Below are 18293 nucleotides of genomic sequence, written 5' to 3'. Positions count from 1 at the left end.
CACAGCGACTCAGACTGAAGTAAACAACGTGATACGCCTCACACCAACTATGTCATATAACACAAACCCATATCAATTTTATATCATTTTATTGATTTTACTTATTATTCAACAGTATTGGGTGATTTTAATGGTTATTCTTGAATTTGGCCACAAGATGGCAATCTTTGTCTTCTCTGTTATACCGATCCCCGCCATAGGTGTCTCCTATCCCTAACAGCTGAATGCAGTGATTCATTGGTTTCGTCATCACCCGTTGGCCATCTTTAGTAATGGAAATCTCTATGAGGGCCGGAGGAGAGACTGTTACTGAGGGGAGAGCTGAGAGGAACGGTCCCGGGGGGCAGAAATGGCGGCCGGGGGGAGCAGAGCTGTGCAGGTGAGTAGGAGAGCCGGGGGAGGAGAGGAGACCGCGGCAATGGTGAGGAGGAAAGTCCGGGGGGGACAGAGCTGGAGACCCCCAATCACCCCCCTCCGTGTTCATTAATCACCCCCGCCCCCCCCTCCGTGTTCACTAATCGCCCCCCCTCCATGTTCACTAATCGCCCCCCCTACTGTGTCCACTAATCACCCCCCCTACCGTGTTCATTAATCACCCCCGCCCCCCCTCCGTGTTCACTAATCGCCCCCCCTCCATGTTCACTAATCACCCCCCCTACCGTGTTCACTAATCACCCCCCTCCGTGTTCATTAATCACCCCCCCGTATTCACTAATCACCCCCCTCCGTGTTCACTAATCGCCCCTGCCCCCCTCCGTGTTCACTAATCACCCCCCTCCATGTTCACTAATCACCCCCCCTCCGTGTTCACTAATCACCCCCCCTCCGTGTTCACTAATCACCCCCCCTCCGTGTTCACTAATCACCCCCTCCGTGTTCATTAATCACCCCCCCATGTTCACTAATCACCCCCCTCCGTGTTCATTAATCACCCCCGCCCCCCCTCCGTGTTCACTAATCACCCCCCCTACCGTGTTCACTAATCGCCCCCTCTACCGTGTTCACTAATCACCCCTCCTACCGTGTTCACTAATCACCCCCCCTCCATGTTCACTAATCCCCCCCGCCCCCCCTCCGTGTTTACTAATCCCCCCTCCTCCCACCGTGTTCACTAATCCCCCCTCCTCCCTCCGTGTTCACTAATCCCCCCTCCGTGTTCACTAATCACCCCCCCTCCGTGTTCACTAATCACCCCCCCTCCGTGTTCACTAATCACCCCCCCTCCGTGTTCACTAATCACCCTCCTCCGTGTTCACTAATCATCCCCACCCCTCCTCCGTGTTCACTAATCACCCTCCCACCGCCCCCTTCGTGTTCACTAATCACCCCCCTCCGTGTTCACTAATCGCCCCCCACCCCCCTCCGTGTTCACTAATCACCCCCCACCCCCCTCCGTGTTCACTAATCACCCCCCACCCCCCCTCCATGTTCACTCATCTACCCCCCCATCACCCCCCTCCCCCTAATGTTCACTCATCTACCACCCCCCCTCCCCCCATGTTTACTTATCTCGCCCCTCCCCCCTCCGTGTTCACTCATCTACCACCCCATCACCCCCCCTCCCCCTAATGTTCACTCATCTACCACCCCCCCTCCCCCCATGTTTACTTATCTCCCCCCTCCCCCCTCCGTGTTCACTCATCTACCCCCCCATCACCCCCCTCCCCGTTTACTCATCTACCCCCCTCCCCCCCGTGTTCACTCATCTACCCCCCCATCACCCCCCTCCCCCCTGTTTACTCATCTACCCCCCCTTTCCCCGTGTTCACTCATCTACCCCCATCACCCCCCTTCCCCCTCCGTGTTCACTCATCTAACCCCCTATCACGCCCCCTCCCCCCAGTTTCACTCATCTACCCCCCATCACCCCCCCTCCCCCCATGTTCACTCATCTACCCCCATCACCCCCCCCCGCTCTACCCTTCCGTGTTTTCTCATCTACCCCCCTATCACCCCTCTCCGTGTTCACTCATCTACCCCCCCATCAACCCCCCTCCCCCCCATGTTCACTCATCTACCCCCATCACCCCCCGCTCTACCCCTCCGTGTTTTCTCATCTACCCCCCTATCACCCCCCTCCGTGTTCACTCATCTACCCCCCATCACCCCCCCCTCCTTGTTCACTTATCTACCCCCCCTCACCCCCCCATCACCCCCCCTCCGTGTTCACTCATCTACCCCCCCATCACCCCCCTCCACCCTCCGTGTTCACTCATCTACCCCCCCTCACCCCCCCATCACCCCCCTCCGTGTTCACTCATCTACCCCCCATCACCCCCCTCCACCCTCCGTGTTTACTCATCTACCCCTCCATAACCCCCCCTCACCCTCCGTGTTTACTCATCTACCCCCCCATCACCCCCCCTCCGTGTTCACTCATCCCCCCATCACTCCCCATGTTCACTCATCTACCCCCATCACCCCCCCTCCGTGTTCACTCATCTACACCCCCCCTCCGTGTTCACTCATCTACCCCCCCATCACCCCCCCTCCCCCCCATGTTCACTCATCTACCCCCATCACCCCCCGCTCGACCCCTCCGTGTTTTCTCATCTACCCCCTATCACCTCCCTCCGTGTTGACTCATCTACCCCCCTCCGTGTTCACTCATCTACCCCCCCTCACGCCCCTCCGTGTTCACTCATCTACCCCCCCATCACCCCCCTCCACCCTCCGTGTTCACTCATCTACCCCCCCATCACCCCCCCTCCCCCCATGTTCACTCATCTACCCCCCCATCACCCCCCCTCCGTGTTCACTCATCTACCCCCCCTCACCCCCCCATCACCCCCCTCCGTGTTCACTCATCTACCCCCCTATCACCCCCCTCCACCCTCCGTGTTCACTCATCTACCCCCCCATCACCCCCCCTCCCCCCATGTTCACTCATCTAACCCCATCACCCCCCCTCCGTGTTTACTCATCTACCCCCCATAACCCCCCCTCACCCTCCGTGTTTACTCATCTACCCCCCCATAACCCCCCCTCACCCTCCGTGTTTACTCATCTACCCCCCATAACCCCCCCTCACCCTCCGTGTTTACTCATCTACCCCCCATCACCCCCTGTCCGTGTTCACTCATCTACCCCCCCATCACCCCCCCTCCGTGTTCACTCATCTACCCCCCCTCACCCCCCCATCACCCCCCTCCGTGTTCACTCATCTACCCCCCCATCACCCCCCTCCACCCTCCGTGTTCATTCATCTACCCCCCTCACCCCCCCATCACCCCCCTCCGTGTTCACTCATCTACCCCCCCATCACCCCCCTCCACCCTCCGTGTTCACTCATTTACCCCCCCATCACCCCCCTCCCCCCATGTTCACTCATCTAACCCCATCACCCCCCCTCCGTGTTTACTCATCTACCCCCCCATAACCCCCCCTCACCCTCCGTGTTTACTCATCTACCCCCCATAACCCCCCTCACCCTCCGTGTTTACTCATCTACCCCCCATCACCCCCCCTCCGTGTTCACTCATCTACCCCCCCTCACCGCCCCATCACCCCCCTCCGTGTTCACTCATCTATCCCCCCATCACCCCCCTCCACCCTCCGTGTTCACTCATCTACCCCCCCATCACCCCCACTCCCCCCATGTTCACTCATCTAACCCCATCACCCCCCCTCCGTGTTTACTCATCTACCCCCCCATAACCCCCCCTCACCCTCCGTGTTTACTCATTTACCCCCCATAACCCCCTCTCACCCTCCGTGTTCACTCATCTACCCCCCCATCACCCCCCCTCCGTGTTCACTCATCCCCCCATCACTCCCCATGTTCACTCATCTACCCCCATCACCCCCCCCTCCGTGTTCACTCATCTACCGTCCCATCACCCCCCCCTCCGTGTTCACTCATCTACCCCCCCCCTCCCCCCATGTTTACTCATCTACCCCCTCCCCCCTGTTTACTCATCTACCCCCCTCCCCCCCATGTTCACCTACCCCCATCACCCCCCTCCGTGTTCACTCATCTACCCCCCCATCACCCCCCCTCCCCCCCATGTTCACTCATCTACCCCCATCACCCCCCACTCGACCCCTCCGTGTTTTCTCATCTACCCCCTATCACCTCCCTCCGTGTTCACTCATCTACCCCCCCTCACCCCCCCATAGCCCCCCCCTCCGTGTTCACTCATCTACCCCCCCTCACCCCCCTCCGTGTTCACTCATCTACCCCCCCATCACCCCCTCCACACTCCGTGTTCACTCATCTACCCCCCTATCACCCCCCCTCCCCCCATGTTCACTCATCTACCCCCATCACCCCCCCTCCGTGTTCACTCATCTACCCCCCTCACCCCCCCATCACCCCCCTCCGTGTTCACTCATCTACCCCCCCATCACCCCCCTCCACCCTCCGTGTTCACTCATCTACCCCCCCATCACCCCCCCTCCCCCCTGTTTACTCATCTACCCCCATCACCCCCCCTTCGTGTTTACTCATCTACCCCCCATAACCCCCCCTCACCCTCCGTGTTTACTCATCTACCCCCCATAACCCCCCCTCACCCTCCGTGTTTACTCATCTACCCCCCATAACCCCCCTCACCCTCCGTGTTTACTCATCTACCCCCCCATCACCCCCCGTCCGTGTTCACTCATCTACCCCCTTATCACCCCCCCGTGTTCACTCATCCCCCCATCACTCCCCATGTTCACTCATCTACCCCCATCACCCCCCTCCGTGTTCACTCATCTACACCCCCCCTCCGTGTTCACTCATCAACCCCCCCATCACCCCCCCTCCGTGTTCACTCATCTACCACCCCCCCTCCCCCCATGTTTACTCATCTACCCCCTCCCCCCTCCGTGTTCACTCATCTACCCCCCCATCACCCCCTCTCCCCCCTGTTTACTCATCTACCCCCCCTCCCCCCCCATGTTCACTCATCTACCCCCATCACCCCCCTCCCCCCTCCGTGTTCACTCATCTAACCCCCTATCACGCCCCCTCCCCCCAGTTTCACTCATCTACCCCCCCATCACCCCCCCTCCCCCCATGTTCACTCATCTACCCCCATCACCCCCCTGCTCTACCCCTGCGTGTTTTCTCATCTACCCCCCTATCACCTCCCTCCGTGTTCACTCATCTATCCCCCCTCACCCCCCCATCACCCCCCCTCCGTGTTCACTCATCTACCCCTCCATCACCCCCCTCCACCCTCCGTGTTCACTCATCTACCCCCCCATCACCCCCCCTCCCCCCATGTTCACTCATCTAACCCCATCACCCCCCCTCCGTGTTTACTCATCTACCCCCCCATAACCCCCCCTCACCCTCCGTGTTTACTCATCTACCCCCCATAACCCCCCTCACCCTCCGTGTTTACTCATCTACCCCCCATCACCCCCCCTCCGTGTTCACTCATCTACCCCCCCTCACCGCCCCATCACCCCCCTCCGTGTTCACTCATCTATCCCCCCATCACCCCCCTCCACCTTCCGTGTTCACTCATCTACTCCCCCATCACCCCCCCTCCGTGTTTACTCATCTACCCCCCCATAACCCCCCCTCACCCTCCGTGTTTACTCATTTACCCCCCATAACCGCCCCTCACCCTCCGTGTTCACTCATCTACCCCCCCATCACCCCCCCTCCGTGTTCACTCATCCCCCCATCACTCCCCATGTTCACTCATCTACCCCCATCACCCCCCCCGTGTTCACTCATCTACCCTCCCATCACCCCCCCCTCCGTGTTCACTCATCTACCACCCCCCCTCCCCCCATGTTTACTCATCTACCCCCTCCCCCCTCCGTGTTCACTCATCTACCCCCCATCACCCCCCCTCCCCCCTGTTTACTCATCTACCCCCCTCCCCCCCCATGTTCACCTACCCCCATCACCCCCCTCCGTGTTCACTCATCTACCCCCCCATCACCCCCCCTCCCCCCCATGTTCACTCATCTACCACCATCACCCCCCACTCGACCCCTCCGTGTTTTCTCATCTACCCCCTATCACCTCCCTCCGTGTTCACTCATCTACCCCCCATCACCCCCCCTCCGTGTTCACTCATCTACCCCCCCTCACCCCCCTCCGTGTTCACTCATCTACCCCCCCATCACCCCCTCCACACTCCGTGTTCACTCATCTACCCCCCCATCACCCCCCCTCCCCCCATGTTCACTCATCTACCCCCATCACCCCCCCTCCGTGTTCACTCATCTACCCCCCTCACCCCCCCATCACCCCCCTCCGTGTTCACTCATCTACCCCCCCATCACCCCCCTCCACCCTCCGTGTTCACTCATCTACCCCCCCATCACCCCCCCTCCCCCCTGTTTACTCATCTACCCCCATCACCCCCCCTTCGTGTTTACTCATCTACCCCCCCATAACCCCCCCTCACCCTCCGTGTTTACTCATCTACCCCCCATAACCCCCCCTCACCCTCCGTGTTTACTCATCTACCCCCCATAACCCCCCTCACCCTCCGTGTTTACTCATCTACCCCCCCATCACCCCCCGTCCGTGTTCACTCATCTACCCCCTTATCACCCCCCCGTGTTCACTCATCCCCCCATCACTCCCCATGTTCACTCATCTACCCCCATCACCCCCCTCCGTGTTCACTCATCTACACCCCCCCTCCGTGTTCACTCATCAACCCCCCCATCACCCCCCCTCCGTGTTCACTCATCTACCACCCCCCCTCCCCCCATGTTTACTCATCTACCCCCTCCCCCCTCCGTGTTCACTCATCTACCCCCCCCATCACCCCCCCTCCCCCCTGTTTACTCATCTACCCCCCCCTCCCCCCCATGTTCACTCATCTACCCCCATCACCCCCCCTCCCCCCTCCGTGTTCACTCATCTAACCCCCTATCACCCCCTCCACACTCCGTGTTCACTCATCTACCCCCCCATCACCCCCCCTCCCCCCATGTTCACTCATCTACCCCCATCACCCCCCCTCCGTGTTCACTCATCTACCCCCCTCACCCCATCACCCCCCTCCGTGTTCACTCATCTACCCCCCCATCACCACCCTCCACCCTCCGTGTTCACTCATCTACCCCCCCATCACCCCCCCTCCCCCCTGTTTACTCATCTACCCCCATCACCCCCCCTCCGTGTTTACTCATCTACCCCCCCATAACCCCCCCTCACCCTCCGTGTTTACTCATCTACCCCCCATAACCCCCCTCACCCTTCGTGTTTACTCATCTACCCCCCCATCACCCCCCGTCCGTGTTCACTCATCTACCCCCTTATCACCCCCCCCCGTGTTCACTCATCCCCCCATCACTCCCCATGTTCACTCATCTACCCCCATCACCCCCCTCCGTGTTCACTCATCTACACCCCCCCTCCGTGTTCACTCATCAACCCCCCCATCACCCCCCCTCCGTGTTCACTCATCTACCACCCCCCCTCCCCCCATGTTTACTCATCTACCCCCTCCCCCCTCCGTGTTCACTCATCTACCCCCCCATCACCCCCCCTCCCCCCTGTTTACTCATCTACCCCCCCCTCCCCCCCATGTTCACTCATCTACCCCCATCACCCCCCCTCCCCCCTCCGTGTTCACTCATCTAACCCCCTATCATGCCCCCTCCCCCCAGTTTCACTCATCTACCCCCCCATCACCCCCCCTCCCCCCATGTTCACTCATCTACCCCCATCACCCCCCTGCTCTACCCCTGCGTGTTTTCTCATCTACCCCCCTATCACCTCCCTCCGTGTTCACTCATCTATCCCCCCTCACCCCCCCATCACCCCCCCTCCGTGTTCACTCATCTACCCCTCCATCACCCCCCTCCACCCTCCGTGTTCACTCATCTACCCCCCCATCACCCCCCCTCCCCCCATGTTCACTCATCTAACCCCATCACCCCCCCTCCGTGTTTACTCATCTACCCCCCATAACCCCCCCTCACCCTCCGTGTTTACTCATCTACCCCCCCCATCACCCCCCTCCGTGTTCACTCATCTATCCCCCCATCACCCCCCTCCGTGTTCACTCATCTATCCCCCCATCACCCCCCTCCGTGTTCACTCATCTATCCCCCATCACCCCCCTCCGTGTTCACTCATCTATCCCCCCATCACCCCCCTCCGTGTTCACTCATCTATCCCCCCATCACCCCCCTCCGTGTTCACTCATCTATCCCCCCATCACCCCCCTCCGTGTTCACTCATCTACCCCCCTATCACCCCCCCTCCGTGTTCACTCATCCCCCCATCACTCCCCATGTTCACTCATCTACACCCCCCCCTCCGTGTTCACTCATCTACACCCCCCCTCCGTGTTCACTCATCTACACCCCCCCTCCGTGTTCACTCATCTACACCCCCCCTCCGTGTTCACTCATCTACACCCCCCCTCCGTGTTCACTCATCTACACCCCCCCTCCGTGTTCACTCATCTACACCCCCCCTCCGTGTTCACTCATCTACACCCCCCCTCCGTGTTCACTCATCTACCCCCCCATCACCCCCCCTCCGTGTTCACTCATCTCCCCCCATGTTCATTAATGTATCACCCCCCTCCCCCAATTACTCATCTGCCCCCGTCACCCCCCCTCCCCCTCCGTGTTCACTCATCTACCCCTCATAACCCCCCCTCACCCTCCGTGTTTACTCATCTACCCCCCCATCACCCCCCTCCGTGTTCACTTATCTATCCCCCCATCACCCCCCCTCCGTGTTCACTCATCCCCCCATCACTCCCCATGTTCACTCATCTACCCCCATCACCCCCCCTCCGTGTTCACTCATCTACACCCCCCCTCCGTGTTCACTCATCTACACCCCCCCTACATGTTCACTCAACTACCCCCCCATCACCCCCCCTCCGTGTTCACTCATCTCCCCCCATGTTCATTAATGTATCACCCCGCTCCCCCAATTACTCATCTGCCCCCGTCACCCCCCCTCCCCATCCGTGCTCACTCATCTACCCCCTACGTTCATTCATCTATCATTCCCCAACTGTTCACTCATCACCCCCCCTTCCCCAATCACCACCCCTGTATTCACTCATCTGCCCCCTCATCACCCCCCCTCAGTGCTCACTATCCCCCCCTCCATGTTCACTAATCAGCCCCCCCCCCCGCCGTGTTCAGCACCACCTGAATCGGATCGGCTCCAATACACAATAAGTAATTCCTGTATTACTTTTGGTGACATTTTAATTGTTGGTGAGAAAATTTGTGCGTTCAGCTGGACATTTCTATCCCCTCCATGTGATCCTCCTGGGAGAAGTCTGTTTTTTTTATCAGCAGAACAAGCTGTCATGCAGATGTAGCAGTTAGAGGGTTGAGACAAACCATTTGCCACTGATAGGTGATTGCAGTGATCAGCACTTTTATTTATTCATGTAAAACCTTTATCCCAAAAATCTGTTGTTTTAACTGCTTGTGAGTCTAAAGTGTGACCTGGAGATTGGCTTTAATTTGGTAGTGTATGTAAATCTGCTAGTACATCTAATACCCCCCCAAGACCAACAACACTTCTGTCCTAAGGTGTGCCCCCTGTGCTCCTTCATCCAGAGTGGGGGCACTCTAGTACAGGAGGTGTGTTACTGGGCAGATTACCAAGGAGAAAAGCCTTTCACAGGGGCGGACCCTTCAGTTCTGTCAGTTTTTTAGGCGCTGTGTAATTTGACTGTGCTATATATAAATACCAGTAATAATTACATTGAATAATGTAGGCAGTTTGGAAAAGGCATTCTATGTTTATATTAGATTGCTTCAACTAAACTATATACAGTTTGAAAAAGAACACTTACACCCCTGTAAAAGCTTTTCGAAATGTAGGAAAAGTGATCTGAGAAGTTTAAGCAACTTTTTTGCTTTACACACCACTTTTTTTTGACATTTTAGATGTTTCTGCTTTAAAGCAGGTTTAGTCATGTTAGAATTCTTTATCGGATCCTGTACATACAGAATTCTATTTTCTCTAAACGCAGTGAAAACGACCGCACCTGACCGCTCTGTGTAAGTGGTATCATTAAAAAATAATCATTACCTGCAATGTCCTCTAAAGATAAAGAAATGCAAGTTTGACAGTCACTGTGATTGAAGCTTAAAGTGGAGCTCCACCCACTTTTACAACTCTTCAGCATCCCTCACTAAACTGTGCACTGTAAACGAATTGGATATTTTTACATTTTTTTTCTCAGCACCTACTGTATATCTGCTGTATTCATTTTTCACTTCCTCCTCCCTGGCCGTGGCCCATCGCATCATTTCCTGTTTGCAATGTCTTCTGGCAAAACAGACCTTAGCTTACAGACTAACTTTACTAGAATACATTAAGCTTGTGTATTATAGGGGGATTTTTATTTAAAAAGTATCATTTCGGCCGGAACATCACTTTAAGTGTATGCTTAGTAAGATGGACATATCCAGCAGTATCTGACTTAATTTGTTGGCATTAAAGAATGCAAAGCGTGGTATGCAGCACATTGTTAACCATAGCAACTGCTTAATAATCATTTAGGCCCCTTTCACACGGGCGCCTCTGGCGAACTCCACTTGCTCAGCGGGTGATCGATCTGCTGAGCAGGCGGATGACCGGTCCATCTCTGCTCACTGTGCAGAGCGTAGACGGACACAGCCCCGCTCTCCTCTATGGGGAAATCGGACGAAAGTGGACCGCCAGTCTGTTTTCATCCGATCTGATGTGCTAGAGCTAGACGGGTGGAAAATAGGACCCACCATCCGTCTGGATTTTGTGAGCAGGATTGGATAGCAGCGGATGTCAGGTGACACCTGCCGCTCCATAGGGGAGATTGCAAGGTGGGATCAGGTCTGCCTGAAAAACTGACAGGCGGACCTGATCGGACAGCCCGTGTGAAAGGGGCCTTAAAGAAACTTGTCCTAGATAAAAATGGCGGCTGCTACTGCTGAACTCCTTATTTTGCTAGTTGCTGTCCTGGGGCAAGTCTTCAGATAAGAGCTTCTGAATTTTCTGATCTGCTATACCTATAAGGCAATTGTATAATGTGCTAGTATTCATCGCATATATCGCCTAAGAATGCAGCCCTCCCTTGGTGCAATGTCACCGCAGAGAGGGCTGACATCCTCCCCCGGTCTCTCCTCCAGGTTTGTACTCTTCGGCTGTGTGATTGGCCGGAACCTCAATGACGTCACAATGCACTCTGGAGCTCTTGGTTCTGGCACAAAGCTCTGAAGTTCCGGCAAGATATGCCGGACCTTCAGAGTGCATGTACAAGTGATGTCACTGGCTGCATGCAGGGTGAATATCTCCTAAACGGTGAATGTTTAGGAGATATTCATTTTACCTATAGGGCTGACCTGTAGATAACAATAACCACGCGGGCTTTGCTACCGCTTTAAAGCCAACTTCTAGCTTGAAATTTTTTTAAGGTTTTTAGAGAATCATATCCAAATCAATTACAATGTGCTCCCAGGTAATAACTGTTGGACTGCTGGTCAGATGCGCTATTTATTGTTTATCATTATTTCTTGTAGGGGACCTTTTGAAGATATTGACAAGAATGGATATGGATTTGTCCATGAAAATGAATATATTGGTAAGATGCATCTAATGTTAACTGTCTCTGAAGGTTCTCATCTATCCGGGTCCTGGTATAGCTAGTAGTAGTAGTTGGGCTTCTTTCACACAGAGCAGAGCCTCCTCCGAGCAGAGCTCAATGGGATGGATGTCCTTTTTTTTTTTTTTTTCTTTTTTTTTTTGCAAACCGTTTTCCTGCCTTAAAATATTATTAAACCCATTAGCAAGCATTTATTATATTGCAATTTACCAATTCTTAAAAGTGCTGGCTGCATTAGTTTCCTTTTTTTGGGCTTGCTTTCTTATATTTTCATCTGGTGATCCAGCCGGCAAGTCTGTTTCAGAAGCTCTCCAGCAGAATGTATTAGTTTACGTGGATGACACAAACCACCTAACACTTGCAGGGGTGGCTAAAATGATCCGCTATAAAGTGTGAGCTGGAGTTTGCCTTCAATTTATTTTGTGTATTTAAATCTGCACAACATTTAACACTACCCTCCCTCCAGACTGACATTGGTGCCTTCTGCTGTGCCTCCTGTGCTCATTCATCATTCAATCAGAGTTGTGTCCCTAATATGGGAGGTGTCACTGGCTAGATCACCAGGTTAAAACAGAAAGGGAAAAGCCCCAAAAAAAGTAAACTGATGCAGCCATTACATTTAATGATTGGTAAGCTGCATTATAGTACATTTTTCCATTTGGGTTTAATAAATCTGACCTGGTTGGTGGGGGGGGGGGGGGGGGGTTGGGTTTGAAGTCTGACATGGTAGGAGATGTTTATCCTCACTTGTAAAGGAAAGTTGGTGCCATTAGAACCAGATCTTATTGATTTTTTCAAACTTCTTTTGTTGAAAATCTGTAATTTGTTATCCAATACTGCGTACAGTGAGGTTATACCGCTGAGACAGATGGTGCTCCATTGCTATGTAAAATAGCGAAGATTGGCAGTAACGCCCCTTCCCGTCATGATGTAATGTCCCCAACGCTGGACACTTCCACCAGCAGTTCCATGCATTGCTGTAGAAGTTCCAGCACTCACACAACCTGCTCTAACGAACCCAGGGAAATCAGTACAGGGAAGTGTGTGGTTTTTTTTTTTTAACTTTCCAATGATTAGAGCCGGTTCACACAGGGGCGGCGCGACTTGCAGCGCGACTCACACAGGCGACCTGCACACGACTTCAGCGGTGGCTTGCAAAATGACTTCTGTATAGAAGTCAATGCAAGTCGCCTGAAGTCGCCCCAAAAGTAGTACAGGAACCTTTTTCTACGTCGGAGCGACTTGAGGCGCTCCTATTAGAACAGTTCCATAGTACAGAACGGAACGCGACTTGTCAGGCGGATAAGTCGCCTGACAAGTCCCCCTGTGTGAACCGGGTCTTACATTTCTCCACTGAAAAATGTTTTTATCATGAGTAAGGTTTACAACTACTTTAACCACTTTAGCCCCGGAAGGATTTGTCCCCTTAATGACCAGGCCATTTATGCGATACGACACTGCGTCAACCCAGGCCAATTTTCAGCTTTCAGCGCTGTCACACTTTGAATGACAATTGCATGGTCATGCGACGTTGTACCCCAATTAAATTTTGATCATTTTTTTCCCCCACAAATAGAGCTTTCTTTTGGTAGTATTTGATCACCTATGCGTTTTTTATTTTTTGCGCTATAAACAAAAAAGACAGATGATTTATTACTTTTTGCTATAATAAATATCCCAATTTCTTTTTTAAAAAACATTTTGTTTCCTCAGTTTAGGCCGATATGTATTCTTCTACATATTTTTGGTAAACTAAAATCGCAATAAGCGTATATTGATTGGTTTGCGCAAAAGTTATAGCGTCTACAAAATAGGGGATAAATTTATGTAATTTTTATTATTTTTTTTTTTTTACTACTAATGGCAGCGATCTGCGATTTTTATTGTGACTGTGACATTGCGGCGGACAGATCGGACACTTTTGACACTATTTTGGGGCCATTGACATTTATAAAGCGATCAGTGCTATAAAAGTGCACTGATTTACTGTATAAATGTCACTGGCAGGAATGGGGTTAACACTAGGGGGGCGCTGAAGGGGTTAATGTGTCTCCTAGGTAGTGATTCTAACTGTGGGGGGAGGGACTGATGAGGGGAGGAGACTGATCGGTGTTCCTATATACAAGGAACATACGATCAGTTCTCTCTCCCCTGACAGGATGTGGATATGTGTGTTTACACACACAGATCCACGTCCCTGCTCTGTGATGAGCAATCTCGGGTGCCCGACGGACATCGCGGTGCCCGGCACGCGCATCGGGTCCCCAGTGATGCGGCAGCGTGGGCTCTCCACAATGCCGGGAAGCCGAGGACGTCATATGAAGTCCACCTGGAAGGAGGAAGTGCTCCTGCGGCCGTCATTTTCCTGTGGCCCGGTATGGAAGTGGTTAAGCACAACTTGGCCTCCTAATGTCTTGATAACTTCCTATTGCCCCATCTACCCTCCAAGGGGGTAATAATGCGTTTTCCAGAGACAAAATTGTACAAGTTATAGTTCTTACTTTCAATGCCCCCTGCTCTAATTGATTGAGTATATTGACTGATTCTTTAGCATCCTGCCCATTCATTAGCAGCACTTCTGCCGATATCCAGGATTACAAATGCTGACATACAGAGGGAATATTTCCTAATGTTACTCAGGATCATACATGAGGACATGAGGGTGTTTTTTTTCCCTGTTTATTGGGGCGACTTCAGTGATTAGGAGTTTCAGTCACTAAGAGGTGTCACATTCATGTGTTTTCCAGTAATCTTACAGAGACTCTTGTACAATTCTACAGGATGCTGTATACATCTTGTTGATAATTCATACCAAGAATTTCTTGGAGATTTGTTATTACAGTGGAACCTCGGATTACGAGCATAATCCGTTCAAGGAGTACGCTCGTGATCCAATGTACTCGCATATCAAAGCGAGTTTTCCCATTGAAGTCAATGAAAAGGAAAATAATTAGTTCCGCATTGACTTCAATGGGATGCAATACCGCATGCGGCCAGAGGTGGGGGGCGCCGGAGAGCCTCGGAAATGGCCGAAAAGGCCGGAGCACACTTCGGCTGTGCATGGCAAACCTCGGAAAGACTCCGTTCACAAGCCTGTCCTCACGAGAACTGTCCTCGGCCCTTTCCGTGCATTTCCGAAAGCCGACGATCGGCGCTGTTCAGCTCCGGCGCCCCCACCTCAGGCCCATGATGGGCACTAATAGCTGCCCCTGATTGACACGGATAGGTGGCAATGATTGGCAGCACTGATAGGCACTGATTGATAGCACTGATGAGCACTTATAGGTGGCACTGTTAGGCAGCCCTGATTGCCACTGATTGGTAGCACTGAAAGGCCGCACTGATTGGCACTGATAGGTGGCACTCATTGGCAGCACTAATGGGCACCGATAGGCTGCAATGATTGGCAGCACTGATTGGCAGAGTTAATGGGCACTAATCAGTAGCACTGATAGGTGGCACTGATAGGCAGCACTAATTGGCAGCGTTAATGGGCACTAATTGGTGGCACTGATGGGCGGCACTAATGGGCACTGGCAGCACTTATGGGCACTGATAGGCAGCTTTGAGGGGCACTGATAGGGAGCACTGATTGGCAGCACTGATGGGCTCTTTTTGGCAGCATTGATTGGCACTTTTGGCACAGATATGTAGCACTGATTGGCAGCATTGATTGGTACTGATTTGGCAGCATTGATTGTCACAGGTTGTCACTGAGCAGGCGTCCCCCGCCCCCCCGCTAGAGTGCAGGCGTCCCCCGCCCCCCCCGCTAGAGTGCAGGCGTCCCCCGCCCCCCCGCTAGAGTGCAGGCGTCCCCCGCCCCCCCGCTAGAGTGCAGGCGTCCCCCGCCCCCCCGCTAGAGTGCAGGCGTCCCCCGCCCCCCCCCGCCAGAGTGCAGGCGTCCCCCGCCCCCCCCGCCAGAGTGCAGGCGTCCCCCGCCCCCCCCGCCAGAGTGCAGGCGTCCCCCGCCCCCCCCGCCAGAGTGCAGGCGTCCCCCGCCCCCCCCACCAGAGTGCAGGCGTCCCCCGCCCCTCCCCCCGCCAGAGTGCAGGCGTCCCCCGCCCCCTTCCGGCCAGATTGCAGGCGTCCCCTGCCCCCCCCCGGCCAGAGTGCAGGCGTCCCCCGCCCCCCCTCCCCCCAGAGTACAGGCGTCCGGCGTCCCCCCTCCCCCCAGAGTACAGGCGTCCCCCCTCCCCATAGAGGAGGCGGGTCTTCAAAATGCCCAGCCCCCTAGTCCACTGCCCACATATTACCTGAATGGCTGCTTGGGAGGAGTTCCTTGTGCAGAATTTCACACATCTTTGTTGGATGAATATTGGACAAATTCCTTGTATATTATCAATATGGCCGGTTTCTTTCTTTCATGTCCCTTTTTGCAGTTCTCCAGTCTTTACATGGGGAAGGCTGTATATAAGGATACACCAGACTTCTACCCCGGCTCTGCTTTGGGACATGACGCTGTGGTTTCAGTTTTTGGCGCCCTCTGTTTTGTGCAACAGAAAGCTGCACTAAGTAGATCTGCCGGCTGCCATTGCGGACTGTCATGGAGGTCCAGTGACTTCAGTGCTTTGAGTCACTAACTTGGGAAAGAGTATGCAGGTAAGGCTTTACTGCTTATATACGTGTTCTAGTTCAGTGACTTGGCATTGAAGAGGATCAGCATGGAAGCCATGCAGATAGCATTTTTAAGAGGAGAGGTCTGAAATAGCAGCTATAGTAATTCTCTCAGCACTTGTTTCTTTAGTGACATGGTCGCCTTTCCCACGCAGAACAAAGTGACATGGTCTTTGCAAAGTAACGAGAGCGCAGGCAACGTGAGTAGGCATGGGGCACTTTGCAGAGGCGCTGCATTGATGTACACTGATGAGGCTGCATTGCTGGGTGCACGATAGGCTGCATTGATGGGCACTGAAGGGCATTGATAGGTGGCACTGGTGGGCACTGAGAGGTGGCACTGATGGGTGGCAGTGAGGTTCACTGGTAGGTGACACTGATAGGCAGCACTGCAAGGTGCTACTGATTGGCACCACTGGTGGGCATTGATAGGTGGCACTGATTGCTAGCACTGATTTGTGGCACTGTTATGCACTGTGGGCACTGGCAGGCGGCACTGGTGGACACAGATGAGATGGCTGTGCATCTTCCTCTTTGGGACTGATGTAACTTGCACAGAAGCCGATGATTGGCTTTTTATTCTCCTCGCGCTCCTCTCATTGACTTGGTGATCACAGTGCGGGGAGTGTGCAAAGGGGAGGACGTCTATTGATGGCCTCCCAGCAATGTAGGTCCACACTGTAGCCATCATTTGGCTATAGCGCAGATCTGAAGGGGTTAATATTACAAAGCACTTTTAACTCTGTATTTTGCTTAGGGATTATAAAGCTCATGGAAGTTCCTGGCAGCTCATCTGTTACCAAGCTGCACCTGAACTTACACAGCCTTAAATGTCTATTCAGGTTAAATATCTGGGGCAGGCACTAAACCCATATTTTTTCTAGATTTTGTGTATTCTTTATTACATCAGGAGATTCATTTTTGATTGTTTTCAATGAAAACAAATGGAGGTCCCAGACGTATTTCTGCCCCCCCCCCTTTTTTTAATTTGTTATTTTAAAGGACTAACGTTAATAGTGCAACTCTTGGTTCAAACACCCCCCCCCCATTACCCCAGTGGTATTTTCAACTCTTTTCAATCTTTACTTTCTTGCTCTTAATTTTTTTTTTCCCCCACTGCTTGTGTGTAAAAAAGTTTTTTTTTTTTACTACATTTATTTACAGTATATATCTCAATTTGCTGATATTAAATACATAATACATTAAATATGTTTGTTTAAAAAAAAAATTAAAACGTTTCAACACAATTATGGCTTTGTTAATGTGTCTTTTTTTTTTTTTTTTTTTATTCAGTCCAGCAGACATTGTGTGTGGTATTTGCAAGGCTGTTTAAATGGGCTTTTGCATGCATCAAAAAAGCATTAAGAGAGTATACTGCAGGCCACATAATAACGAGGTGCATTGGCTCGATCAGATTCAGGGTGAAAGTGTGTTCCGCGAACTCCAAGCCAGGATGTGGTATGAGCAGGGAAAAGTGTACCAGAGGTATGTGGTCTGAGCAGGCTAAGGTGTGTGTGAAGAGATCCAGTCAGAGTATGGGGTAAGGTCAGGCCCGTCTTTAAGGCGGGGCAAAAGGGGAAGCTGCCTTGGGCCCAGTTATCTTTGTGGGGTCCAAAGCAGCTGCCCCTTGAGCCCAGGGGTTGCTCATAGCTACAGGGGCCCATGCTGCCTCCCTATCATATCAGTGTAGCTGAGCGCTCTCCCCTCACACCGCTGCACAGGTCACTACAGGTCTTGGGTCTGCTGTGCTATCACAGGGAAAAGGCGCAGCTACAGGTTGTCTGTGTGCTCGCAACCTGCCCCCCCCCCCCCCTCCTGTCAGCAGCCAGCTCTGTCTAATTGATGCTCGCTCTTCCCCCTCCCCCTAAGCAGAACGAGCTGCCAATCAGAAGAGACTTGAGGGGCATGAATGGGACATGTAGTCTCAAGGAATGGCCTATTCACCGAAGTTCATGGGGCCTGAACTTGACCCTGCTTTTTGAAGAGAGACCTCGATTTGCCCAGGAAAAAATTCACCAGGACGGCGCAGTGTTATGGGGAGAGTTGGTGAGTGGTACAGTTACAGTCGACCCCCCCCCCCCCCCCGTGAGAGACTGAGCTGCTGAAAAACCACCAAGCGAGTACTATGTGGGGGAGACTGGAAGA

At 53.5% G+C, this 18293-nt stretch overlaps 1 long non-coding RNA gene across 2 annotated transcripts; it reads left to right on the top strand.

Annotated features, from left to right (window-relative positions):
* Positions 1 to 221: 221 nt before the first annotated feature.
* Positions 222 to 17342, top strand: LOC141112095 (uncharacterized). 2 transcript variants are annotated; one of them, XR_012236524.1, is made up of 3 exons: positions 222 to 379; positions 11452 to 11513; positions 15914 to 17342. It is a non-coding gene; the product is annotated as an uncharacterized lncRNA (long non-coding RNA). The 2 variants fall into 2 exon arrangements; XR_012236525.1 differs by lacking the exon at positions 15914 to 17342 and having other exon boundaries at positions 11452 to 11710.
* The last annotated feature ends 951 nt before the right edge of the window (positions 17343 to 18293 follow it).

The sequence above is a fragment of the Aquarana catesbeiana genome, linkage group LG11, assembly GCF_042186555.1.
Source record: "Aquarana catesbeiana isolate 2022-GZ linkage group LG11, ASM4218655v1, whole genome shotgun sequence".
NCBI lineage: Eukaryota > Metazoa > Chordata > Amphibia > Anura > Ranidae > Aquarana > Aquarana catesbeiana.
The sequence above is the reverse complement of the archived record's forward strand: the minus strand, read 5'-3'. Positions and strand labels throughout refer to the sequence as shown.